Below are 27311 nucleotides of genomic sequence, written 5' to 3'. Positions count from 1 at the left end.
GGAAAAAAAAAAAACAAAAAACCACGACTTGTGTTTAGGGGTGGAATCCTTTGTTAAGTTGCACTCAGCTCACTGTGTTCAGAATCACACTCAGCATAGCAAGATGTGCATGCTAAGCTTGATGCGCAGCTCTTGGATTGTGCTCACTTAAGACCAAAGGGCACAGAAGCCAACAGGTGGCAGAACCTTGCGTGTTATTTATTTTGGATTTTTTCAAATATTTCTCTTTTTAACGTTTAACCTGGTGTGTGCAGATGAGTATCCATATAGCATGACTCCGTCCTATTGAATACCTGAGAGACAAAAGCCAAGTCTAATGGGCCTTGGCCAGTCAACAGATGGATGTAGACCAGCTGTGAACTTACACCAGGCACAAATGCATTTTCATATAGACTGGGTTTACAGCCTTGTTGACTGCTTTTTTTTTTTTTAGGTTTATTTATTTTGAGAGAGACAGAGACAGCTCGAGTGGGGAAGGGGCAGAGAGAGAGAGGGAGAGAGAGAATCCCAGGCAGGCTCCGTGCTACCTGCGTAGAGCACGATGTGGGACTTGAAGTCTCAAAAGCGCGAGAGCATGACCTGAGCCAAAACCAAGAGTCGGATGCTTAACCGACAGAGTCATCAGGTGCCCCCACTACTTTTAAATAGCAAGTGGTAATGTCTGAATGTGTTCACCAGTCTTTTAAAAAAAGTGATCAGGGGCGCCTGGGTGGCTCAATTGGTTCAGGGGCCAACTTCGGCTCAGGTCATGATCTCGCAGTTCATGAGTTCAAGCCCTGCAGCAGGCTCTGTGCTGACAGCTGGAGCCTGCTTCAGCTTCTGTGTCTCCCTCTCTCTCTCTGCCCTTCCACCGCTCTCTCTCTCTCTCTCGCTCTCTCTCTCTCTCCTTCTTAAAAATAAATAAACATTTAAAAGTAAAAAAAATAATCACATTCTCCTGGGGTTTTTAATGCTTGGTATCAGAAGTCTGCCTTCTCCATTAGCATGGGACTATTTGACATGGACCCACCCTGGATAGGAAACCCTGACCACCCATGCCGACAGAACCATGCTCACGCCACTTGGTCAAGGTTACCGTTGTTGAGAGATCATTTAATGCTCTTTTTAAAGATACTCTTTTGAATCCAAACTGCATAAGTTAATCTTTCTGTGACTCTGTCATGAATTTTCGATCGTCCAAAACGGTCATTCTAAGCAAAAGTTGAAGTGCTTTTGACATACCCATTTTTCACAACACACCCAGTCTTTTGTTTGTTTGTTTGTTTGTTTGTTTGTTTGTTTCAAGATCTATTTTTAATTTTCAAGTAATATCTACACCCATCCTGGGGCTCAAACCCACAAGCCTGAGATGAAAAGTCCCGTGCTCTATCAACCGAGCCAGCCAGGCTCCCCAGTCTCTTTTTCTAATATTTTATTTTATCGTATTTTTATTGAAATACAGTGGACACAATTTACATTAGTTTCAGGAATACATCCAGGCTTTTGATTGAAACTAAACAGAGGTCTTTTTTCCCATAACGGCCCCAATGGAGGCCCAATATCTTCTGGGTCTGGTTTCTTGGTTTTTCTTTACAGTATGCATAAGCACTGTTTATTGAGAGAATGGGCCATAAAATATATGTCATTTGTAAGGTGCCAGTGTGATCTTTTATATCAATGTTCTCAATTAGGATTTGTACAACTCCATCCAAATTACACAGGTTGGGCCACAGTGACATCGTTAGATTTTGGAGGGTATCTCCCTGTTAGAAGATAAATCCTTCGTTATTACAAGGATACTTTTTTTTTTTTTTAAGTTTGTTTACTTCTGAGAGAGAGAGTGTAAGTGGGGTAGGGGCAGAGAGAGAGAGAAAGAGAGAGTTCCAAGTAGATTGTCAGCTCAGAGCCTGATGTGGGGCTTGAACCCATGAACCACTAGATCACAACCTGAGCCAAAGTCAGGTGCTTAACCAACTGAGCCACCCAGGCGCCCTACAAAGATACTTTTTTAACTGATTCTAAACCACTGTTTTTGGACAGTTTTCTGTTTGGATAATTTGAATATTTAGAATGCTAGATAAATGACCTTTTATCAGAACTCTTTCAAAAGTGGAAAACAAAAACAAAAACTAGATCCGAGCTATAATTTATTCATAACAATTAATAATGTAGATGTGATCTAAACCGACCTTCCAGCTCTTGCTGTGTCTTTTGTGCAAGCACCTGCCCTATGCAATAAACCTACTATCTGTGTAAAACTTGTTGAAATAAAGATATGGGGGGGGGGGTTTACAGGATTTAGATGAATATGGTTTTCTATTTAATATTATGTTCACATTGCTGTAGTCGTGTAACAATTTTTTACTTTTTTAAACTTTATTTATTTTGATAGAGCTTGCGTGCACAAGCAGGGGAGGGGCAGAGAGAGATGAAGAGAGAGAGCCGGATGCAGGGCTCGAACTCACTAACCGGGAGATCATGACCTAGGGCCAAAATCAAGAGTCGGACGCTTAACCGACTGAGCCACCCAGGCGCCCCATGTAACTTAATTTTTAAAATGTAAAAGCTCTGTAATATTTTCTCTGCCTTCCTCAGGGATTTGTGGGGCTCAGATGATATGTAAACGAAAATACATTAGAAACTCTAAGTTGAGTGTTCTATAAATATTACATGGTATAATTTAGCATTCCAAACATTATTTTTAAATGTGAACAACACGTCCATGTTTCTTTTCTGACCGAAGAAATATATTGCTCATTGTAAAAATACCTTATAGGCTAATATTTGAGAAAATACATTTACTGAGGCTGACTCTTATCATTGAATTAAGGTGGACCTGTTATCATATCTGACTGATGAGATGATATAACTCATGAAATAACTAGTAATGCAAGCAGCACACCCTTTCAGAATATATATCTGTCAAAACTATTGTAGAAGACTCAGAAACCTCAGGGTAAAGTTGTGTCAGGGAAGTTATTTCCAAAGCAAATGCATAACCTATAGCCTTGCTCTGATAACACCAAGAAAAGGAATCTCGTTTACATACTGAAAACAAATGTCCCCATTCCTTCCTTCTTCTCTTTGTCCAAATTCTTGGGTCTTTATCTTTGCATTTTACAAGCCTTTCCTCTTTCTCTGGTGAAAAATGCTTTTTTTTTTTTAAAGCATATTTTATTTTATTTTTTAAATGTTCATTTATTTTGAGAAAGAGAGAGAGATAGCAGGGGAGGGGCAGAGAAAGAGGAAGAGAGAATCCAAGCAGGCTTTGTGCTGCACAGAGCCTGACTCTGGGCTTGAACTCACAAACCATGAGACCATAAGCTAAGCCAAAATCAAGAGTCAGACATTTAACCGACTGAGCCACCCAGGTGCCCCCATAACCACCTTTTTAGCCCCCTTTCAAGACCTTGTGTTTGTTATAATAATTAAGGTACATGCGCTTGAGGAAGTTTTCAGCTAAGAATAAAGGGAATTTTTGAACAACGGATTAGAGAGGAAAAAGGAAACCAGGGACAATGAAGCTGTTCAAGTGTGAAATTAGCCACCATGGCTGTGTCAAGTACTTCCAGTGGTCTTCCGAACAGTGGGAAGGTGTTAAATCACCCTCTCCTTCCCCTGCACCTGGGGAGCAGGCTGGTCGGCTCTGGGTTGTACCTGGGCTCTTTGACACACTTCATTTATTACAGCAAAGTGTGCAGTTCCATCCCAAATGAACTCAGATTGGCCCTGAGATCATTGGGGAAGGTAAGGGACACATAAGCAACTGGAAAGAATCCGAGTATCTATTCCATTCTGGAAATCTTGTGAGACTGTCTCAGTTGTCCAGATAAGACCATTCCTTTTCTTCAGTGCCACATACTGTGCTTAATTATTGCATTGCATGCTGACCGCTCCCCCCCCCCCCACCACACACACACACACACACACACACACACGTATCCCTGTGCTGAGTGCTCAGAACCTCCCCCTTTGCTCAGAAAGCTTGAAGTACTTAGCCAAGAATACATAGATGGCCAAATCTAGACTCTAAATCGGCCTGTATCCAAGCCCGAATTCTTAACTAGTACTATTGGTAGGCTACAGCCATCTCATCCAGCTAGGTATGATAAGTGAATCAAATACAAGATATACTCAGGTTCATGCCATGAGATGGTACCAGAAGGTTGGAGGTAAAGCAAGACATTTTTCATGGAGGAGGTTGCATTTGCAGTGAATGGATGGATGGACTTTTTTTTTTTTAATGTTTCTTTTATTTTGGGGGGAGAGAGAGAGAGACAGAGAGCAAGCACAAGTGGAGGAGAGGCAGACAGAAAGGGAGACACAGAATCCAAAGCAGCCTCCAGGCTCCAGGCTCTGAGCTGTCAGCACAGAGACTGATGTGAAGCTTGAACCCACGAACTGTGAGATCATGACCCAAGCCAAAGTCAGATGCTTAACCGACTGAGCCACCCAGGTGCCCCTGGATGGATCGATTTTTAAAAACAGAATAACATGAATATGGTTTAAAAAAAAAAAAGCAGACGTTCAGAGGACTCTCTTAGCCTTCTGTATCTCAAAAGCAAAACGATCACAACATCTAACATATTGACACACGTTGCCAACTTGCCCTTCAGAAAAACTGCACCACTGTACTTACAGGGTGTGAACATGTCAATTTCCTCCACACCCGCCCAGTTCCAGTGGAAAGTAGCATTTTTTTCCACAGCTCTTCTGTGCACATTGATTATGAACCGAGTAGAGTTGTCTTTTCATACTTGTATTTGCCATTTGCATTTATGTTTCTGCAAACAATATTCATGTTTGCATTTGCTCAGTTAGATCCTTTTCTCCCCCATGTTCTTTTGTGTGAGTGCTTTATAAAATGAAAGAAATTTGCATTTCTGTCCTTAGGTGTGTTACAAATATTTGCCTGGTTTGTCTTTTGACCATGACTTTTTTTGTGTTGTTATACTCAAGTTTCATTGTTGACCTCGTCGAATGTATCCATTTTCTTCCCTTCACATGCTCAGTGTTAAAAATCCCTGGTGAGGGCGCCTGGGTGACTCAGTCATTCGGTTAAGCAGCTGACTTCAGCTCAGGTCATCATCTTGCAGTTCATGAGTCCAATCCCCACATTGGGCTCTCTGCTGTCAGTACAGAGCCTACTTTGGATTCTCTGTCCCCTTCTCTCTCTGCCCCCCCAATAAATGAAAACATTTTTAAAAACATTTTTTAAAAATCCCTAGTGAGAAAAGCCTCCCCCACACCAAGATCTATACAGACATAGATACAGAGACATAGATCTGCCGATATAGGCATGTATGTATATAGGCACACATACATACACGTTCTGTCCAAGCAAGATTTCTGCATTTCCATCTCTGTACATCTCACTTGTTTGCTTGAGCCGTGTGGGCTTTCTATTTCAGGATGCCTTTAAGGCTTTCCATCCGGGTCGGGTCCTGGTCTCTGTCCAGCCAGGCTGGCGGCAGGACCCCGCGCTGTCTTGTTTCCCCTGCAGCCCAGGGCCATGGTTTTCCAGGTGGGGGCGCTCTGCCCTTCCTGCAGGCTCCCACCGCCCTCGGATCAGGCCTCACCAGAGGCAGGGAGCTCTCCGGTTCTGGGCATGGCCGCAGGAGTGTTGGCAGGGCACTGGCAGGGGTGAGGAGGTGGGAGACAGGGGGGAGGATACTCCTGAAAGCTGGTGCAATCTCTGGGGCAGCTGCCAGCAAGCGCAGACGTCCCAGTGCAGGTAGGGATTCCATGCCTGCGCGTTTGTGGACAGGACCTGAACAGCTTGAAACAAAAGCCCCGTCCGCTCCGTCTGTCGTGTCTGTCCGTCTTTGGAAATGGTGCCCAGGTGAACAGTATTCTGGTTTTATAGCTCAGCCGGCCTGAGCTTGCTTAGTATGACTTAGCCTGCCCAGTCCTCATCCTAATCCTGTTTGCCAGACAGCATCATTGGCCCAAATAGTTGAGAGGGGTTTGGTTTTCGTTGCGGTAAATGAAATATATATAACATAAAATGTTCCGTTTGAACCATTTGTAAGTTTGTGGTTCAGCAGGATTCAGTACCTTCAGGATGATCTGTTTCCAGAACTTTGTCATCATCCAAAAAACTCTACCATTGGGGCGCCTGGGTGGCTCAGTTGGTTAAGCATCCGACTCTTGCTTTCAGCTCAGATTCGTGAGTTCAAGCTCCACATCGGGCTCCGTGCTGTCAGTTCAGAGCCTGCTTGGGGTTCCCTCTCTCTTCCTCTCACCCTGGTCCTCTCCCGTTTGTTTCTCTCTCTCTCTCTCTCTCTCTCTCTCTCTCTCTCAAAATAAACAAATAAAACTTAAAAAAAAAGAGAGGAATTAGGGCTACCATTCAGCCCTAATACCCCATTTGCTTCTCCCTTCAGTGCCTGGTAACTTCTGTTCTACTTTCTGCCTATTCTAGATATCTCCTAAAAAGAGACTCCTACGATGTTTGTTCTTTTGTGATTGGCTGATTTCATCTGGCGAGTTTTCAGTGTTGTATAGCACGCAACAGAAAATTCCTTTTTATGGCTAATACTTCACTGTATGTATATACCATATTTTGCCGATCCACACAGCTGTTATTTCCACCTTTTAGGCTATTGTGAATAGTGCTGCTGTGAGCATTCATGCCCAAGTATCTGTTTGAGTTTCTGTTTTCAGTTCTTTTGGATATAGTCCTCCAAGAGGAATTGCTGGGTCCTATGGTAATTTCATGTCGAACGTTCTGAGGCAGCACCAAACTTTTCCCCCGGGGGGCGGCACCATTTTACATTCCCATCTGCAGGGTACTGTTGTTACAGTTTCTCCCCATCCTCGCTGACACTTGTTATTTTCCATTCTGCGAGCGCGTGCGCGCACTCCCGTGTCTGATGATAGCCATCCTCCCGGGTGTGAAGCGGTATCCCATTGGGGGTAGTTTGCGTTTGCATTTCCCTCATGACTAATGAAGCTGTGACCATGAGTATATCTTTGGAGAAATCAGGTCCTTGGCCCAATTTTTTTAAAGTTTTTATTTAAATTCCAGTATAGTTATGTAGTGTTAGATTAGTGTCAGGTGTACAATATAGCGATTCAATACTTCCAACCCAACACCTAGTGCTCACCATGACAAGTGCACATTTTGATCCCCATCCCCGATTTCACCACCCCCCCACTCCCCTCTGGTAACCATCAGTTCTCTGTAGTTAAAAGTCCGTGTCTTGATGTGCCTCTCTCGTGCTCTCTTTTTTCCTTTTGTTTGTTTTTAATTTTTTTTAATGTTTATTTACTTATTTTTAATGTCTAATTATTTTTGAGAGAGAGCACAAGTGGGGGAGGGACAGAGAGAGAGAGGGAGACACAGAATTTGAAGCAGGCTCCAGGCTCTGAGCTGTCAGCAACAGAGCCCAATGTGGGGCTCAAACTCACGAGCAGTGAGATCATGACCTGAGTCAAAATCAAGTGTCAGTCTCTCAACTGACTGAGCTACCCAGGAGCCCCTTCCAGACTTCTTATAAGGTGTATATTCCTTATTGCATGTGGTCACTGAAATTTCTTTTCCATTGTCTCTGCGGTCAGCCAGTAACCTGGGAAGATGTCCACCTCCTCCTCCCCCTCCCTCCCCCCACTCCCGCAAAAGGCTGTTCCCTTAAATCTTTCAATAGATAACTGCCAGGGAAGCTGCTGTAGCCTAAGGGCAGGTGGGGGGGGGGTGCCCAAAACTAAGCTAAGTGTCTACACTAGTCCCTCCGGTAACCACCGGATTAACCAAAGTGTATGATCCCAAATTAGTGAAGGACAAGATCCCCACTGCCCTCCCTGGCACCTGTCCAGCCAGTCCAGGAACATAGGCTGCTGTCCCCACCTTCATGGCGGGGGCTGAGGAATGGGCAATAGTAGCTGCTTTGTGCACCCTGGTTACGAAACAGCAGTCTCTCCCTCATCAAGCACTCTTCTGGTTGTTACAAGGGTTTGATCAGGCTCCAGAGTTCTGAAATAGTTGATTACAGCCATTCCTTTCAGCTCAACATTTGCTTCAGTTGGAGGAGGGACCAACCACTAGGGCTTCCTATGTAACCTTTTTGTGTGGCCCTGGAATGGATTTTTTTTTTTTTTTTGGTCATAGGTATTTATTTTTTTATGTTTTCTGCCAGCTTTATTGAGATATAACTGACATAACACTGTGTATGCTTAAGGTACACAACCTGATGATTTTATGTATATAGTGAAACAGTTATAATAAGGTTAGTTAACACATCCATCACCTCACATAGTTACCTCGTGTGTGTGTGTGTGTGTGTGTGTGTGTGCACATGCGCGATGAGAACAAAATGGACTTTTTTTTTTTTTTTTTTAAGAGAGAGAGAGGTAGAGAAAGAGAACGACAGAGAATCCCAAGCAGAATCCACGCTTGGCAGATCTCAGCCTGAGGCTCAATCCTACAACCCTGGGATCATGACCTGAGCCAAAATCAGGTGTCGGATACTCAACCAACTGAGCCGCTCCCCTGCCCCCAAAATAGATCTTTTTTTTATTAACTTAAATACACCCATTTTAGGAGTATAGTTCTCAGTTCTTTGAGTTTTTATGAATACATGACAACCGTTGTCATAAAAATAGAGCCCATTTGTAGCACCCGCAGTCTCCCTTACGCTCCTTCCCATCCAATCCTCACCCCTTACTCCCAGCTCACGAATCCTTTCCATCACCGTAGATTAAAATTGTCAGTCTTGGGGCACCTGGGTGGCTCAGTCGGTTAAGTGTCCAACTTGGGCTCAGGTCAACTGTGGATCCCACAGTTCGTGAGTCTGAGCCCCACATCGGGCTCTCTGCTGTCAGCACAGAGCATGCTTCAGGTACTCTGTCCCTCTCTCTCTCTGCCCCTCCCCCACTTGTACTCTTTCTCAAAAAACTAACAATTAAAAAATTTTAAACGGTCAATCTTGACAATTTTATTTAAATGGAGTCTCATAACACGTAGTTTTCCGTGTCTGTTTTCTTTCACTCAGCAGTTTTTGACATTCATCTATATTATTGTCCATATTAGCGGGTTTTGGTGTTTTGTTCTGTTGTATTTTTTGCTGAGTATTTTACTGAATAGGTACACCACGATTTGCTCATCCCTTGACTCATCAATTAACATTTGGATTGTTTCCACTTTGGGAATATAAAGCTGCTATGATGGGGCGCCTGGGTGGCTCGGTCAGTTAAGCGTCTGACTCTTGGTTTCAGCTCAGGTTATGATCTCATGGTTTGTGAGATTGAGCCCCGAGTCAGGCTGACAGCATAGAGCCTGCTTGGGATTCTCTCTCTCAGTTTTCTCTTTGCCCCACCGCTGCTTGCACTCTCAGCCTGTCTCAAAATAAATAAATTTTAAAAAAGCTGCTATGACTGTTTTTGTACAAACATTTTCATTTTTCTTGGGTAAATACCTAGAAGTGCAATTGCTAGGTCTTGATGGTAAGAAATTTTATAAGAAACCGACAAACTGTTTTTCCAAAGTGGGTGCTTCATTTTACATTCTACCTTTCCCCACTGGATTACCTTCGTGTCTTTATCAAACATCAATTATTTAAAAAAAAATCAATTATTTGTGGGGCACCTGGATGGCTCAGTCAGTGGAGCATCTGACTCTTGATCTCAGGTATTGAGCTCAGGGTCATGAGTTCAAGCCCTGCATTGGGCGTGGAGCCTACTTAAAAAAAATAAAAAAGAAATAAGAATAAAATAAAAATCAATTGGTCATATATAGGTGGTGTATTTCTGGACTCTGTTCTGTTCCAATGATCTGTATGTCTATACTGATTTTTTTTTCCATTTGAAGTAGTTCTATTAAGTTTCCTTGTTAAATATATAAGTGTGCTTAAATTAAAAAGAAATTTTTTTTTTTAAGTAGGCTCCATGCTGGGTGTGGATCCCGATGAGGGGCTTGAACTCACGACCCTGAGATCAAAACCTGAGATGAGATCAAGAGGTGGATGCTTAACCAACTGAGCCACCCAGTTACACCTGAAACTCCTTTATATGTAAATGTACGTAAAAATTTATATCATAAGTATTATAAGTTATAACATATTATAAAAATTATAATTATGTCTTCATTTTATATATAAAATAATGTTTTATTTATATATATACATGCTAGGAATACATATAAATATAAAATGTAAATATAAAGTATGCAAATATATAAAATATATAAATATTTAAACTATTTAATTTCATAAAATATAAGTGTCTGTAAGTATAAAATATATAAATATGATATTGCACACTTTCTACCAACTTTTGCAGGCTCCAAATGGCACTTTCTTCAAGAAATTTTCTGTAGCTGGGAAGAAAATACTTGTGAATAAGTTAGATTTAACTTAGCATACTCATAATGGCAGAAAAGTAACTACAGTCTCAATGCTCAACAATAGGGCAATAGATACCATAATGTTGCATCTATATTATGTGATAAAATGCAAAAAATCGGGATTCTGAAGCAACAATGGTGTAGAAAATGCTCACACCGTATCTTGGGCAACCAAAAGCAGGCTATAATATGGTATGTCACTTTAATTAAGATATAAATAGAGGGGCATCTGGCTGGCTCAGTCAGTAGAGCATACAGTGCTTGATCTCAGGGTCATTGAGTTCAAACCCCACATTGGGCATAGAGCTTACTTGAAAAAAAAAAAAAAAAAGAGTACACATAGAAATAAGGTTGGAAGAAATACCAAAGGGACGCATAGGTGGCTCAGTCGGTTAGGCATCCACCTCTTGATCTCAGCTCAGGTCTAGACCTCAGGGTTATGAGTTCAAGCCCCGTGTTGGGCTCCACACTGGGCATGAAGCCTACTTAAAAAAAATAAATAAGAAAGAAAGAAATACCAAGGTGTGTGGAGGTATTATGATTGAATGTTTTCCAATAGTCTTTTATATGTTTTAATCGTCTGACTTTTCTATGATGAGAATATTTTATTTTATAATTGGGAGGCTCTCCATTGAGATGTTATGTCTTCCTTCTCTGTTATTTTATAGCTCTGTGTAAATCTGGTAGGTTGCCTATCACATTCTATCTTGTATTATAGATATCTGTGTACTTCTCATTTATTTGTTTCTAACTTCTTGAGAACAGAGATCTCATCTCATCCATTTCTTTTTTTTTTTTCTTTTTCCATCTCATTCATTTCTTGATGTTTGATCCTGGCACAGGGCAAGTGCCTGTCACATGACAGATGCCTGATAAAATAAATATGAGTAAGCCATTTGTTCCCAGTCAGGAACATAGTTCCATTGTCACCAGATTTTCTGATTCAGAGAAGCTGGAAATTTGGATATTGGTAGAACTCTCCTGATTTTTAATCATAAAATATTCACAGTACAAAGTTAAAAAAAAAATATGAGAGGAAGGAGTTTACAAGTGAGCATTACGGATATTGGAATAGCGCTAGTTCTTGGGGCGCCTGGGGGGCCCAGTCGGTTAAGCATCCAACTCGGTTTTGGCTCAGGTCATGATCTCAGGGTTGTGAATTCAAGCCCCACATTGGGCTCTGCGCTGCCAGTAGGGAGCCTGCTTGAGATTCTCTCCTTTTCTCTCTCTCTCTCCCTCTCTCTCTCTCTCTCTCTCAAAATAAATAAATTAATTAAAAAAGTAAAGAGTCTCTTATGGTTAAAAAATAAAATAAAAAAAAGGATGGGGCACCTGGGTGGCTCAGTGGGTTAAGCGTCCAACTTCAGCTCAGGTTATGCTCTCTCAGTGGGTTTGGGCCCCTCACTGGGCTCTGTGCTGACAGCTCAGATCCTGGAGCCTGCTTCAGATTCTGTCTTCCTCGCCCTCTGCCCCTCCCCCACTCATTCTCTCTCTCTCTCTCTCTCTCTCTCTCTCTCACTCACTCAAAAAATCAATAAACATTAAAAAAAAAAAGGAATAGTGTAATAGCTCTTTAGTTTGCAGAATTGGCTGGTTTGGGTTGTCTGGAACCTGAAAATGACCCTGGATCTCATTTACCCTAGTCACATTTAACACCTGAACATTGTTTACTAAGCAAACAAAACAAGAAACCAGAAGGTGCTAACTTGGAATTAAACTCTGGGAAAATTTTGTTTCCATGTATTAGGTAGGTAGTTGTTCAGTTTTAAAAGGTATTTGTTTATTAAACAAATTTGTAAGAACAAATTGAGACAATCACATGGGGCAAAATCCTAAGAAATCAATCAATTAAAATAGATACAGGTAATATTACTCAGCCCTAAGAAAGAATGAGATCTTGGGGCACCAGGGTGGCTCAGTCAGTTAAGTGTCCGACTCTTGGTTTTGGCTCAGGTCGTGATCTCACAGTTCATGGGTTTGAGCCCCACATCGGGCTCTAAGCTGATGGTAAGGAGATTCTCTCTCTTCCTCTGTCTCTCTGCCCTCTCTCAAAAATAAATAAACTTTATTTATGTATGTATTTATTTATTTATTTAGACAACTTTTTTTTTTTTTAAGTTTATTTATTTTGAGAGCAAGAAAGCACGAGCTGGGGAGGGGCAGAAAGAGAGGAGAGAGCAAGAATCCTGAGCAGGCTCTGCACTGACAGCACAGAGCCTGATGTGGGACTTGAACTCACGAACCACGAGATCATGACCTGAGCTGAAGTCAGTCACTTAACCAACTGAGCCACCCAGGCGCCCCCAAAATAAATAAGCTAAAGAAAGGAAGGAAGGAAGGAAGGAAGGAAGGAAGGAAGGAAGGAAGGAAGGAAGGAAGGAAGGAAGGAAAGAAGAGAAGAAAAGAGAAAAGAAAAGAAAAGAAAAGAAAAGAAAAGAAAAGAAAAGAAAAGAAAAGAAAAGAAAAGAAAAGAAAAGAAAAGAAAAAAGAAAAGAAAAGAAAAGGTCTTGCCATTTGTGACAACATGGATGAACCCAGAGGGTATTATGCTAAGTGAAATAAGGCAGACAGAGAAAGACAAATACCGTATGATTTCACTTCTATGTGGAATCTGAAAAACAAAAAAATGGACAAACAATCAAAGCAGACACAGACCCATAAATACAGAGAAGAAACCGGTGGTTGACAGAGGGCGGCAGGGGGATAGGCAAAAGGGAGGAAGGGGCGTGAGGTCCAGGCTTCCGGTTAGGGAATGAGTCAGTCACAGGGATGAAGGGGCACAGCACAGGGAATGTAGTCAGTGGTGTTGTAGCCGTACCTGACAGACAGTAGCTATGCTTGTGAGCACAGCATAGGGCGTAGACTTGTGCAATCACTGCGTGGTGCACCTGAAACTAATGTCACACACTGCAGTTTAAAAAAACGGGCGCCTGGGTGGCTCGGTGAGTTATGCGGTTAAGCGTCTGACTCTTGATTTCGGCTCAGATCACGAGCTCACAGTTCATGAGATCGAGCCCCACGTCGGGCTCTGTGCAGAGTGTGTGTGGTGCCTGCTTGGGATTCTCTCTCTCTCCCTCTCTCTCTCTCTGCCCCTCCCCTGCTCATGCACACACGCACAAACTCTCTCTCAAAATGAATAAACATTGAAACTAATAATAGTAGGGGGCGCCTGGGTGGCTCAGTCGGTCGAGCGTCTGACTTCGGCTCAGGTCATGATCTCGCAGTTTGTGAGTTCAAGCCCTGCGTCGGGCTCTGTGCTGACCGCTTGGAGCCTGGAGCCTGTTTCGGATTCTGTGTCTCCCTCTCTCTGCCTCTCCCCCACTCATGCTCTGTCTCTCTCTCTCTGTCAAAAATAAACATTTAAAAAAAAAAAAAGATTTTATTTTTAAGTAATCTCTACACCCAGCCTGGGACTTGAACTCACACCCCCGAGATTGAGTCACACGCTCCACTGACTGAGCCAGCCAGGCTCCCCACCTCTTTCTGAAGTTTATGTAAACGGAATCATGATGCATATATACTCTTTTTTTTATGTTTTATTATTTATTTTTTTTATTATTTATTTATTTTTTTAAATTTTTTTTTTCAACGTTTATTTATTTTTGGGACAGAGAGAGACAGAGCATGAACGGGGGAGGGGCAGAGAGAGAGGGAGACACAGAATCGGAAACAGGCTCCAGGCTCTGAGCCATCAGCCCAGAGCCTGACGTGGGGCTCAAACTCACAGACCGCGAGATCGTGACCTGGCTGAAGTCGGACGCTTAACCAACTGCGCCACCCAGGCACCCCTATTATTTATTTTTGAGAGAGAGAGACAGAGTGCAAGTGGAGGAGGGGCAAAGAGAGAGGGAGACACAGAATTCCCAAGCAGGCTCCAGGCTCTGAGCTGTCAGCACAGAGCCTGGATGCAGGGCTCAAACTCACGAACTGTGAGATCATGAGCTGAACCTAAGTTGGATGCTTAACTGACTGAGCCACCCAGGCGCCCCTCTTTTTTTTTTTTTTTTTTTTAGTTTCATTTAAGTAATCTCTTCACCCATCATGGGGCTTGAACTCAACGCCCCCAAGATCAAGAGTGCCACACTTTTCCGACTGAGCCACCCAGGCTCCCAGAAGCAGCAATAATTTGGTTTCATCATAATTTGACACTAGGTTTAGTTCTTACAAAGGCATAAAGTAGAACACAGGTATGAGTTTCTCAACTGCATTGTTCTGGGTGATACCATGAGGTAAGATGACGTATCACAATTTTATCCATTCTACCAATAAATTGGAAAGGAAGAGAAAACTTTATCTGGCTCCAAACAAAAGGTTATACTTTGTTTTCAAGTCAAGTGAAATTATCTGTGAGCAATTTTCAAACATATTGCAGACAGACATAGGAAATTAAAAGATTTTTTTAAAAAATCTGACCAGCAGAGTCTACTCTCCCAAAATTCTGTTTCAGAAAATGAGATGGGACAGAACTTACAACAAATACCAGAACATTTGCTACATTCCAGCCCTGTTCTAGGCACCCACAGAGCCATGACATTTATGCAAGGTTCACATTCTAGCCAAAACGCAAGCCGTGCCACCACGAACCTCGTTAATAAAATCAAAAGAGTTTTTATAATAAAGTACAAAACATAGCTGTGATAGGACACCTAGGTGGCTCAGTTGGTTAAGCGTCTGACTTCGGCTCAGGTCATGAACTCGCGGTTCATGGGTTCGAGCCCCACATTGGGCTCTTTGCTGACAGCTCAGAGCCTGGAACCTGCTTTGGATTCTGTGTCTCCCTCTCTCTCTGTTCCTCCCCCGCTTGCACTCTGTCTCTCTCACTCTCTCTCAAAAATAAAGATTAAAAAAAAACCTTACCATTAAAAAAAAGCAAAAAACAGGGGTGCCTGGGTGGCTCAGTCGGTTGAGGTCCAACTTCAGCTGGGGTCATGATCTCGCGGTTCATGAGTTTGAGCCCCGCATTGGGCTCGTTGCTGTCAGCCTGGAACTTGCTCAGATACTCTGTCCCTCTCTCTCTGACCCTCCCCTGCTTGTGCTCTCTCTCTCTCTCAAAAATAAATAAAACATTTAAAAAAAGAAGAAAACAGCACAGCTGTGACTATAAGCCCAACAAAAAACTATGAATCCTTTAGCCAAACTAATCCCTGAGGTCCATAGCTGGCTGCCTTTAAGAAGGGTTATGCTGCAGTTCTGTGGGTTAGTTCCCTCTGGGGTGGGCGGGGTAGGGGAGGAGACAGCACCTGTTGTGCCCACTCCTGCATGCTGCTGCAGACTGTAAGGGGGAGGGAGGGCGACTCGAATGAATGAATGAATGAATGAATGAATTCATTCCCTCGTGTCTCCATTCGGCCTATGTTTCCCCACTATTTGTGAGCCTCTGTCCTCCATGAGCTCACTGACGGCTGGGACGGGGCTTCATTCACCATCCTCCCTCTGCACCTGCCACTTAACAATGCCACATCCCGCCCCTGAGGTCTTCAGCATCATCGCCTGAGCTCTGGGAGCCTCATGTCCTCATCTGCAAGTTGGGGAGAAGGTTCGGAAGGTTGTGATTCTCTGTTTAGCTAACTTAGGCCTACCATCTTGCCCAACAGACATTCAAGGAATGTGCTAGGTACTTTAAAGGAATCAGAGCGAAGTACGACACCACTCCTGGCTTCGAGGGGTTTCCGGACTGTGGGAGGATGGGAGGAGGGAGGACAGGAGGGTAACAGCCTATAATACAATACAGTGTGGCTTGCAGAGCTGTAGGGAGAGCCCAGAGGAGGTGGGGAAGAGACGCTTGAGTCCAGCTTTCAAGGATGCGTGGAACTTCCCCAGCAAAAAGGTTGGGGGTGAGTATTGATGGCAAAGAGAAGAGCAGGTCAAAGACACGGAAGGTGTCAAAGTGCACTGCTCGCAGAGAGAATTGGTAAATAGTTTGTGCTGGCCGGGGCTCAGGGACAGGGTGCAGGACGGGCTGGAGAGAGACTCTGCGGTCTGGTCACAATGGGCCCTCTGTGCCACCTAAGTAGTTTGTGCTGGACACGTCGGTCAGGATGCCTGTCATTCCAGCTTGTTTCCAGGCGAAATGGTGCCACCCACTTGGGGAAGCTAGACTGAGCTGCTTTTTTTTAAAAAAACAAAAACAAAAAAACACCTTTATCGAAGTGTGTTATTTACGCAGAATCAGGTGATTCCTTTTTATGTGTTTCGTTCAATGAGTTTTTGACAAATGTATTTACCTGTGGAACCCCCACCAGAATCAAGATCCAAAACATTTCTGTCACTCAAAAAAAGCACCCTTGTGCCCCTTCGTGCTCGTTCTTCACCTCACCTTCCCACATCCCAGGCCCCCGAGATCTTCAATCTGTTTTCTGTCGCCGGTTTGCCTCTTCCAGAATTTCATATTAATGGCCTCATCCGGCTTACAGCGCTCACCCTGCCTAACGCTTTTGGAGTCGGATTCATGTTATTGTGTGTATTAGTGATCTGTTCCTTCTTGCTGCTGAGTGGTATTTCTTTGTGCGGCCACAGTCACTCCATCCGTGATGAGCATTTGGAGCGTCTCCACATTGGGGTTGTTGTGGATAAAACTGCCGTCGATGTTCTTATATGAGTCTTTGTGTGGACATGTTTTCACTTCCCTTGGGTAAGTGGAAGTGGAGTTGTTAGTTCTTAAGGTAGACAGATGCATGTTTAACTTTTAGCAAAGTGCCAAACCGAGAGAGAAGAGAAGGGGAGAGAAGGAAAGAGAGACTCTCAACACAGACGTTCCGTTAGCTTCCCTTGGCTGGTGAGGGATTATGGTAGGAGAGGGGAGGGGGCATGGGAGCTGTCACTCATCCACGCACCCACATCTCTGTGCCAGCCCAAACCACCATGGCCACTGCCGGCATCCCAAGGAAGTCCCTTTCTCCTCCAGCATGTGGAATATTCCATGGGACCAGAGAAGCCCCCATGGAAATGCCGGGACAGGTGCCTCGAGTCCCCAGGAAGCTGAGGCCCATGCAGGTTGGGGGTGGGACGGCTGGACAAGGCCTCGGAGGGTAGGGAGGGCAGGACATGGGCAAAGGGCTGTGTGGACAAGCAGTGCCTTGAAGGAGATCTGGTGGCCCCAGGAGCCAGCCCCACATCCCACAGCCCCTTCCCCAACCAGGCCCCAGAAGCGGCCATTGTCACACTTGGGCAGTGGAGGCCAGTCTCTTGCAAGCCTTTGTGGTTTAAAAAGGAAGGACAGAACTATCTAGACAAACTGCACAGCAACAGAAGGTTAGGGGAAAAATAACAGTCCTGAGGCCTCAGTGAGGGCCCTCCCCGCCACATTCCTGATGCCCCATCTTTTTTTTTTTTTTTTTTTTTCGTTTTTAAGTTTATTTATTTTGAGAGAGAGAGAGAGCGAGCACGAGCTGGGGAGGGGCAGAGACAGAATCCCAAGCAGACTCCACACTGTCAGCACAGAGGCCAATGTGGGGCTAGAACCCACAAACCGTGAGATCATGACCTGAGCCAAAACCAAAAGTCTGACGCTTAACTAACCGAGCCACCCAGGCGCCCCCTGAAGCCCATCTTTGGAACATGGGTGAAGCTGCAGGTCAAGCCTCCTGTGTCACTCAGGCTGCTGACCTGTGCTCGGCCCTACCCTGGCCCTGCCGCCAGAGGACAGCCAGCAACGCCTTCTACGTTTTTTTTATTTTTAAAATTTTTTTTTCAACGTTTTTTATTTATTTTTGGGACAGAGAGAGACAGAGCATGAACGGGGGAGGGGCAGAGAGAGAGGGAGACACAGAATCGGAAACAGGCTCCAGGCTCTGAGCCATCAGCCCAGAGCCCGACGCGGGGCTCGAACTCACGGACCGCGAGATCGTGACCGGGCTGAAGTCGGCCGCTTCACCGACTGCGCCACCCAGGTGCCCCTTCTACGTTTTTGTAAAGTAAGGACACAGCTGTTTTCAGCACGGAGGCAGTAATAAGTTGTTCCTGATGGGCTCTGTGTGAGAGTCCTCAGGGCACCTGCTCCCCTCTCCTTCTTGGATCCAGCCTACCTTGACCCTGGGCCAGGCTGGCATGGGAGCTGCAGAAAACATGGGAGGCATAGGAAACCAATCCTCAAAGCCAAATCTGCAGAAGCAGGTGAGTCTTTTGTGAAATTCGCAGGCTAGTGCTCCGAGCCCCCAAGGCCCCTTTGCACACACCTGGCCCTGGGTTTGATCTCAGAGGTGGCGGCTCTTCCCTTCTGCAGCTGGTTTCATGTCGGGTTTCAGTTCCAGGTTGCATCCTGGGAACCCTCTCTGCAGGCCCATTCTTGTATAACTTAAAAGACCTTGACCCTTGCCAGTTGCCGAAAGCACACTTTTCTGCTCGTCCAGGTGAAACACCTGGAGAAGCAGTTTCACGAAACAGGCCTTCAGTGGCCCCCAGAGATGGACTTTGTCCCAAGCTCAGTTCTTTTTATTTTTTAAGTTTATTTATTTTGAGAGGGAGAGCGCGTGCGCACAAGTAGGTGAGGGCAGCGAGGGGAGACAAAATCCCAAGCAGGCTCCGTGCCATCAGCACGGAGCCCGATGGGGGGCTGGAACTCACAAACCGTAAGATCATGACCTGAGCTGAAATCCACTCAGACGCTTAACCGCCTGAGCCACCCAGGTGCCGCCCCCTGCCCCGCCAAGCTCAGTTCTATCAGAATTGTGTGTTCGTGAGTATGTGTGGATGCGTGTGTCTGAGTATGTTTTACATACTTAATCGTAAAGTTCAAACTTTCAGACCTTCCGCTTTCTGGCTGTAAATTTGATGGGATGCAGTTGTGATTAAAAACATTTTGCTTCCAGGGACACCCGGCTGGCTCCGTCGGAAGAGCGTGTGACTCTTGATCTTGGGGTTGAGAGTTAAAGCCCCATGTCGTGTGTAGAAATTATTTAAGTCAATAAATAAGCTTAAAAGAAAAAAACATTTTGCTTCCCCAAAAGGGTGCAATACTTGGAGTGGTCATGTTCGTAGAGACAGAAAACAGAAGGGCAGTTGCCAGGAGCCGGGGGCGGGGGGAGTTGTTTAATAGGTATGGAGCTCCAGTTTTGCAAGATGAAATGAGTTCTGGAGGTCAGTTGCACAACAACACGATGTGCTTACCCCTAATGAACTGTATGCTGAAAATGGTTAAGACGGAACATCTTATGTTATGTGCACTTTACCACAATTAAGAAACAATCTGCCGGGTCTGCAGAAGATCATGAATATTTTGTGGCTTTGTATGACCTGACGCTGGATGGCTTTGTGCCTGGGGATCACTTTCAAATGCAGTCAGCAGTTAGGATGAGCCGTCGATGTGGTTAGGATGATATAAGAGAGGTGCTTCAGGTACGCATAGTGGCCACATCCCAGTGGATGTGTGGCCCCTAACACAGAAATCCCTGGACCCCAGCAGCCTGAGTTTTGCTTTTGACCAGAAGTCTTAGTGTGGGCTGCTCTCTGGTTTCCAAGGCTGCAGGAAGAGAATATCTCTGTTTTGAAGACAGGAAGTTCAGTGCACATTTGTTTTTTTTTTTTCACCAAGACATGTCAGGACAACGTTTTACAAGAAAGCCTGGAAAGGGAAGTGGTATGAAAATTGTTTGGGTTTTAATACAGAATATATTTTTTTAATTGTGCACATATTTAGAAAAATTATGAGTTCCGTCCAGATATATGCAGCCACCTTCCAGAAAAAGGGGATATTACAGTAAATTCATCTTGATCAGGTGGCATAGAGAAGCCTTCTGGAATAGTCACATTTGAAAATTCCTTACTAAAAAAATTAGTAATAAAAAGAGAAAATGCCTTATTAACGAATGCCTTTGCCTTAAAACTGATTTAGCCAAAAACTGCTAATATTTTCTCCACAGGGCCTTCATAACTTGGGCACAACAAATAGTACTTGAAACAGTAAAGACAAACAAACAAAACCAAAAAGCAAAAAAACCCAAAGAACCACCTGAATTGAAACATCATTTTGGAGAAGAGAGAAGGAAGGTGTTGAAGTAATATATTGGAATAGTTATCTAGTGCCGTCGTTCACTTGACCATTAATTTCAGAAGTGTCCTTATAATTATGTTAAATTAAAGATCTTGCAAATTATAGGTCACAGATATCCACTTTCAATGTGGAATAAGTCTATAAAGATGCTCGTTAAGATGCTGCTCTAACATCAGAATGAAAGTGTGTCCATTTAACGCGGTGAGGTCAGGCCCGCTTTATACCCCAAGGGATCTGCAAGGCCGGATTTGAAGCAGTTAACAGATTCATTTAAGCAAAATCTTTGGTTTCTCGGCCGGCAGTGTCCTTAGCAAGGAAATCACGTGACCACTCTGGGTGAGGCAGAGTCCCTTCAAGGACATTCAGAGGGTTTGGGAAGTGGCTGCTTCAAATTCACACCCCACCCAGAGGGACTGTGGCCATTGCCCTGGGCTGGGGCGAGGGCTCCAAGGCGATTCTGACATGCAGCCGGGGCCGGGGATGACCAGCGGCCCAACGTAGATCGACAAGAGGATTATGACTTTGATCTTATTTCCATCGTCTTTCCTGTGTGGGGAAACAGGCAAAGGAAAAAAAAGAAAAGTCAGCGGGTAAACATATTTCAGCGACCCGATAAAGTATCTGCTGTAATTCCAACCAACTGGTGTGGCCCAGAGGACATTCTCCCCTTTGCACTCGGCAGTGCTGCGAAAAGGTATTGTCATTCACTCTGCGGTGGAAAACCCTAGCTCAGGAGATCAGGTGAGGGCCCAGCTGGTAAGAGGCGGAGCCAGGGCTCAGACCGGCCTAATCCATCTGCCCCTTTGTTCTGGGACTGAAACAATCCTCTTCTGTGAAGGCCCATCCATTCTATGTTTTGTTCCCTGCACTTGGGCTCGCTCCATTCTTTTCTTACCCTCGTTTTCCTTGCTCAGGGCGGAAACTGAGATCAGCATAATTTCTGAGCAAATAGAAATTCACAGGACAGCCGGCCCGAGAGTGCGGAGTAAGAGGCGCGCTCACTTGGTGTGAAGCACGAAACACTTCCAGATGCCAAAATCACTTCCCGCCCGCTCCACGTTGTTTGGCAGGGCTAAAATTAAATCCTGCTTTCTAGTAGCTGTGGTGGGAATTGAATTTTGCATCTTTCATCTGACCTCTTCGAAATGACCTTGAAAGACAAGAGAGCCTCGGTCAGTATTAGCGGGTAGAAAATAGCTTCAAGGGGCGCCCAGGTGGTTCAGTAGGTTGAGCGTCTGACTTCCGCTCAGGTCATGATCTCATGGTTCGTGAGTTCGAGCCCCGCATCCGGGCTCACTGCTGTCAGCACAGAGCCTGTTTTGGGTCCTCTGTACGCGCCCCTCTGGCTGCCCCTCCCCCAGTCTCTCTCTCTCTCTCTCTCTCTCTCTCTCTCTCTCTCTCTCTCTCTCTTAAAAATAAGTAAACATTAAAAAAAAAAAGAAACCAGTTTTCATTTCTAAATCAAAGAATTTTTAACGCATAGATTTTATTCAAAGACAGGCAATGTTGAAAGAGATCTCACTCTAATGGCAAACAACAACAACGACAACGACAACAACCTTGAATTTTCAGCTGAGCTCATTTTCCAGGACTGCTTGAGCAGCTGCTGCCACCTCATGGAAAATTTTTATAAATTTCCAGTTGAGGCAAGAATCCACCATCTTCCATGGTCTTCCGGTTACTGCTACCAAGGCACGTTCCCTCAGACCAAAAAGCCCCTGGAAGTCTTTGGGCCGGTCAGCTGTCGTTTTATATCATTCTGGGCCCGTTGAAAAGCAGTTAGAGTATCATAGACACGTGGCGATTAGAAATCAAGCAATTAAAAAAATTAAAACATCAACATTAAAAAACAAAAAAAGAGGGCACCTGGCTGGCTCAGTCTGCTCAGCGTCCGACTTCGGCTCAGGTCATGATCTTGCCGTCCGTGAGTTCGAGCCCCGTGTCGGCCTCTGTGCTGATAGCTCGGAACCTGGAGCCTTGCTTCGGATTCTGTGTCTCCCTACCTGTCTCTCCGCCCCTCCCATGCTTGTGCTCTGTCTCTCTGTCTCTCTCTCTCTCAAATAAAGATTGAAGAGAACAATAAATAAATAAAAGGAAAAAAAAGAAAACAATAAGTAATATTTCTCTTAAAAATATTTCAGGGGTGCCTGGCTGGCTCAGTCAGAGGAGTTGTGCTACTCTTGATCTTAGGGTTGGTCGTGAGTTCAAGGCCCTTCTTGGGTGGAGAGATTACTTACTAAATTAAAAAATAGATATTTTATTTATTTATTTAGTGCTGAGAGGAGAATCCCAAGCAGGCTCCAGGGTCTGCATGGAGCCCAAGAAGGGGCTTGATCCACGACTCTGGGATCACGATCCAAGCCGAGATCGAGAGTCGGATGCTGAAACGACTGAGCCACCCAGGTGCCCTCCAAAATATGTATTTAATTAAAAAAAAAATTTTTTTTTTCAGACAGTGCGAGTGGGACAGGGGCAGAGAGAGAGAAAGAAGGACAGAGGATCCAAAGCAGACTCCAGCGCACTGACCGTGGAGGGGCCCAAACTCACGTGAACCACGAAATCATGACCTCATGACCTGAGCTGAAATCAGGCGCCCCCCACAATATGTATTTTAAATGTAAAGCTTTTTTTTAATTAAAATTTTTAAAATATTTTTGGTTTAAATAAAATGTTATTTCAGTTGCAGTTGAAATGAGCAGAGAGAGAAGACATAATGATTAAGAAAATTCTTCTGTGGGGGCACCTGGGTGGCTCAGTCAGTTGAGCTTCTGACTTCAGCTCAGATCATGATCTCACATTTCATGAGTTCGAACCTGCGTGGAGCCCCGCATCGGGCTCCGTGCTGACAGTGCAGAGCTCACTGGGGATTCTCTCTCTGTTCCTCCCCACTCACGTGTGTGTGCGCTCACACTCTCTCTCTCTCTCTCTCTCTCTCTCGTCTCTCTTAAAATAAATAAAATTATTAAAAAAAAGAAAGAAAATTGTTCTGTGTAGCTCCTCCTCCCTATGATTTTAAGGAGAGCATTTCTGTAACATATAGCCCGATGCTAGCTGCACACCGTGAGCCCCTGCACGGCTGTCTGCTGTCACATCGACTTGAAACAACCTTCCCACTGTTGGGTTCTAGTGAATTCTTTTTTCAAGGCTCAGTGGAAACTCAACTCCACCAGGTAGAGTGAACTTCTTCTGCAGGACCCTATGCCCACTGCCAGAGTCTTATTTATTTATTGTTACCGTATTTACCGCTGTAGCACTTTATCTGTTCTGTTTTGATAGTTTTGTAGAGGGAGGGAATAGCACGATAGCTAAGCACTCCGGCTCCAGGTTCAAATCCAGACTCTGCTCGTCACTGGCTGTGTCACCTTGGGCAAGTTTTCTCTGCTGCAAAAGGGAGCAAACAAAAGCATCGCCTCAAAAGGTTGTTATGAGCTTTAATTGCGTTAGTCTTCAGCAGGTGCTTAGAGCTGGGCCTGGCACAGAGGGAGCATTCTTGAAGTGTGACCTCCCACTGCTACTGTCCTCGTGTCATTGTCCACACACAGGTCCGTCTCTGAAATCCCCTTTGCTGACAAAGGATGTCAAGCATGGCTCGGTTGTGTTTGGTGAAAGCAGGCATACACGAACGGGGCACACTCATATTGTCACAGTAGAGATCTCTGTGGTGGGGCTGGGTGGCTCAGTGGGTTAAGTGTCCAACTTCAGCTCAGGTCACGATCTCATGGTTTGCGAGTTCGAGCCCCGCATCAGGCTCCGTGCCGACAACTCAGAGGCTGGAGCCTCCTTCAGATTCTGTGTCTCCCTCCCCCTCTGCCTCTCCCCCACTCATGCTCTGTCTCTCTCAAAAATAAACATAAAACAAATTTTTTTTTTAAAAGGTCTCCGAGTAAGTGTGTGTGTTTGGACATGTGGGTCACTCACCACTGCCCTGGCATGTTCAAAGCTCCACACACCAAGTCCAGCCCCAACATGTGCACATCATACCAGGCAGCCTCTGCCACATAAAGTCGACAATAGCTAACCTGCAGCCCAGAACAGATGCCATGATGGTAACGCATTGGTGTTAGGAGCCCAACATGGAAAGTAGGGTTTCCTTTATAGATCCTGAGACACAGACATGGCCATTTGTCTCCTCATTATCGCTATTCTCCCTCTGTCTTAGTTAATTTTTTGTAAGTTTATTTTATTTTGAGAGAGAGAGAGCATGAGTGGGGCGGGGGGTGGGGGGACAGAGAGAGAGAGAGAGAAAGAGAATCCCAATCACAGAGCCACTCAGGTGCCCTAAGAGTACATTTTTAAAAAGAGGTGTAAGATTTGTATACTGAAAACTATAAAACATCATTAAAGAAATTAAGGAAGACTTCAATAAATGTAAAGACATCCCATGTTCATGGATTGAAAGATTTCGTAATGTTGAGATGGCAGTCCTCCCAAGTTGATTTCTAGATTCAAAGTGTTCTCTGTCAAAATCTTAGTTTTTTTCCTCCAGAAATTGAAAAAGCTGATCCTAAGATTCATATAGAAATATAAGGAATCCAGAATAGCTAAAAACAATCTTGAAAAAGGAGCATAAAGTTGGAGGACTCACTACTTCCTGATTTCAAAATCACTACAAAGTTACAGTAAAAAATAGAGTGCAGTAACAGCTTGAGGATAGACATAGAGATCAATGGAATAGAACCAAGAGCCCAGATGTAAATTCTCACTTTTATGATTGGTTGATTTTTCAGCACGGGTGCTAAAACTATTCAATGGAGGGAAAATGGTCTTTTCAACAAATACCCTTTTATAAGAGATCCCAGAGCGCTCCTTCCCCACTTCCATTATGTGAGATTAACAATGAGAAGCTGGCCCTTAATGAGGAAGCAGGCTCTCACCAGACACTGACTCTGCCAGTGCCTTGATCTTAGACTTCCCAGCCCCCAGAACTGAAAAATAAATTTCTGTTGTTTATGTGCTACCTAGTCTATGGCATTTTTTTATAGTAGCCTGAATGAAATAAGACAATCTTTTTTTTTTAATTTTTTTTTAACATTTATTTATTTTTGAGAGAGACAGAGCATGAGCAGGGAGGGGCAGAGAGAGAGAAGGAGACAGAATCTGAAGCAGGCTGCAGGCTCTGAGCAAGCTGTCAGCACAGAGCCTGATGTGGGGCTCAAACCCACAAACTGTGAGATCATGACCTGAGCCGAAGTCGGATTCTCAACCGACTGAGCCACCCAGGCGCCCCAAGACAATCTCTATAATAGCCAAAAAAACCAGAAACAACCCAAATGTCCAGTAACTCATCAATAGACTTTTTTAACGTGGTATATTCACACAATGGAATATTATTCAGCAATGAAAGGAAATAAAATACCGAAACATGCTACAACAGGGATTGACCTTGAAAATACTGTACTAACTGAGAGAAGCCAGGTACTATGGGGCTTGAAATGTAGTGTGGCTGCTAGTAAGTATGAGGGGTTTTTTTTTGAGGGAATGACAATGTTGAAAATGGTGATGATAGGGGCACCTGCGTGGCTCAGTCAGTTAAGCGTCCGACTTCGGCTCAGGTCACGATCTCACGGTCTGTGAGTTCGAGCCCCACGTCAGGCTCTGGGCTGATGGCTCAGAGCCTGGAGCCTGCTTCCAATTCTGTGTGTCCCTCTCTCTCTCTGCCCCTCCCCCGTTCATGCTCTGTCTCTCTCTGTCTCAAAAATAAATAAACGTTAAAAAAAAAATTAAAAAAAAAAAAAAAAGAAAATGGTGATGATAGGGGCACCTGCGTGGCTCAGTCAGTTAAGCGTCTGACTTCAACTCAGGTCATGATCTCACGGTTCATGAGTTTGAACCCCGCATCAGGCTCTGTGCTGGCAGCTCAGAGCCTGGAGCCTGCTTCAGATTCTGTGTCTCCCTCTCTCTCTGTCCCTTCCCTTCCCCATTTGAGCTCTGTCTCTCTCTGTCTCTCTCTCTCAAAAATGAAAAGAAAAGAAAATTGTGATGATAGTTGCACAACTGTGGAAATATACTAAAAACCATTGAATTGTACAGTTTAAATGGGTGAATTGTGTCTCAATAAGCTGTTGTAAAAAGTAAGTTATATAACTTGTTGGACTATTCTATGGCCATTTATTTATAAACATTTCAACCATAAAGAATATGTTCAGGGGCTCCTGGTGGGCTCAGTCAGTTGAGCATGCGACTCTTGATCTTGGGGTTGTGAGTTCAAGCCCCATGTTGGGTGTAGAGATTACTTAAAAATAAAATCTTAAAAAAAAAGTATGTTTATAGTATTACAATCACTTGAAATAATAAGGATATGAAATTATATCTTATCGACTAAGTCAATCTATTTGTGTAGGAGACACTGTTGCCACACATCCTCCTTTCCCTCTTCTTTCAACCTAAAAGACCATGTGACTCAGGGGAAACTGACCCAGCTCTGGGGGTGATTGCTCTAAGTCAATGGCGGTAATCCCACCGTGTAACCAAGTCTACACTGGTCACTTAGCCTGTAGCATTCCCAGTGATAGCATCTGGGTCAGGAGTGGGTGTGTGCAAATCAGACTGAGAAGGAGACTTTCAGCCCCTCCATTGTCTTCCTGCCTAAAAGACCCTCGAGATGAAGTCAGTGTTTGGAAGGGAGGAAAATCACCTGGGTCCTTGAGAATGTCATTGTTCTCCGCCAGCCCTGACATCTGACTGCCTCTAGATTTCCTGTTCCCTGAGGCCGTTAATAGCTTTCCTTCCATTTTAGCTTTTTTTTTGAGTCAGGGTGGTTTTTGTTATCTGACAAAAACATCCCAGCACAGAAGCACTACACGCACAGAAGAAAGAGTGGAAGGAAATGAATAAAAATGTAAGTTACAAGTATCTTTCAGTGGTGGGGTTAGGGGTGTTTGAGATTTCTCCTATTTTTCTGTGTTTTCAAGTTTTTCTGAAATTGGCATGTATTACACTTTCAATCAAAGTAAGGTTTAAACAAAACGGCAGACGCCTGGGTGGCTCAGTCAGGCAAGTCAT

The 27311-nt window shown here is 44.3% G+C and overlaps 1 long non-coding RNA gene across 5 annotated transcripts in view; it reads left to right on the top strand.

Moving 5' to 3' along the window:
* LOC102899356 overlaps positions 1 to 27311 on the top strand; it is a 53529-nt gene that overhangs the window by 2436 nt on the left and 23782 nt on the right. For 4 of the 5 annotated variants that reach the window (XR_006590990.1, XR_006590986.1, XR_006590989.1 and 1 more), the window contains exon 2: positions 9860 to 9995. The exons of the other annotated variant lie outside the window; for it this stretch is intronic. This is a non-coding gene — a long non-coding RNA (uncharacterized LOC102899356). The remainder of the gene's footprint in view (positions 1 to 9859; positions 9996 to 27311) is intronic. 5 annotated transcript variants of the gene reach the window in all.

Source organism: Felis catus, chromosome E3 (genome assembly GCF_018350175.1).
Source record: "Felis catus isolate Fca126 chromosome E3, F.catus_Fca126_mat1.0, whole genome shotgun sequence".
Taxonomy (NCBI): Eukaryota; Metazoa; Chordata; class Mammalia; order Carnivora; family Felidae; genus Felis; species Felis catus.
The sequence above is the reverse complement of the archived record's forward strand: the minus strand, read 5'-3'. Positions and strand labels throughout refer to the sequence as shown.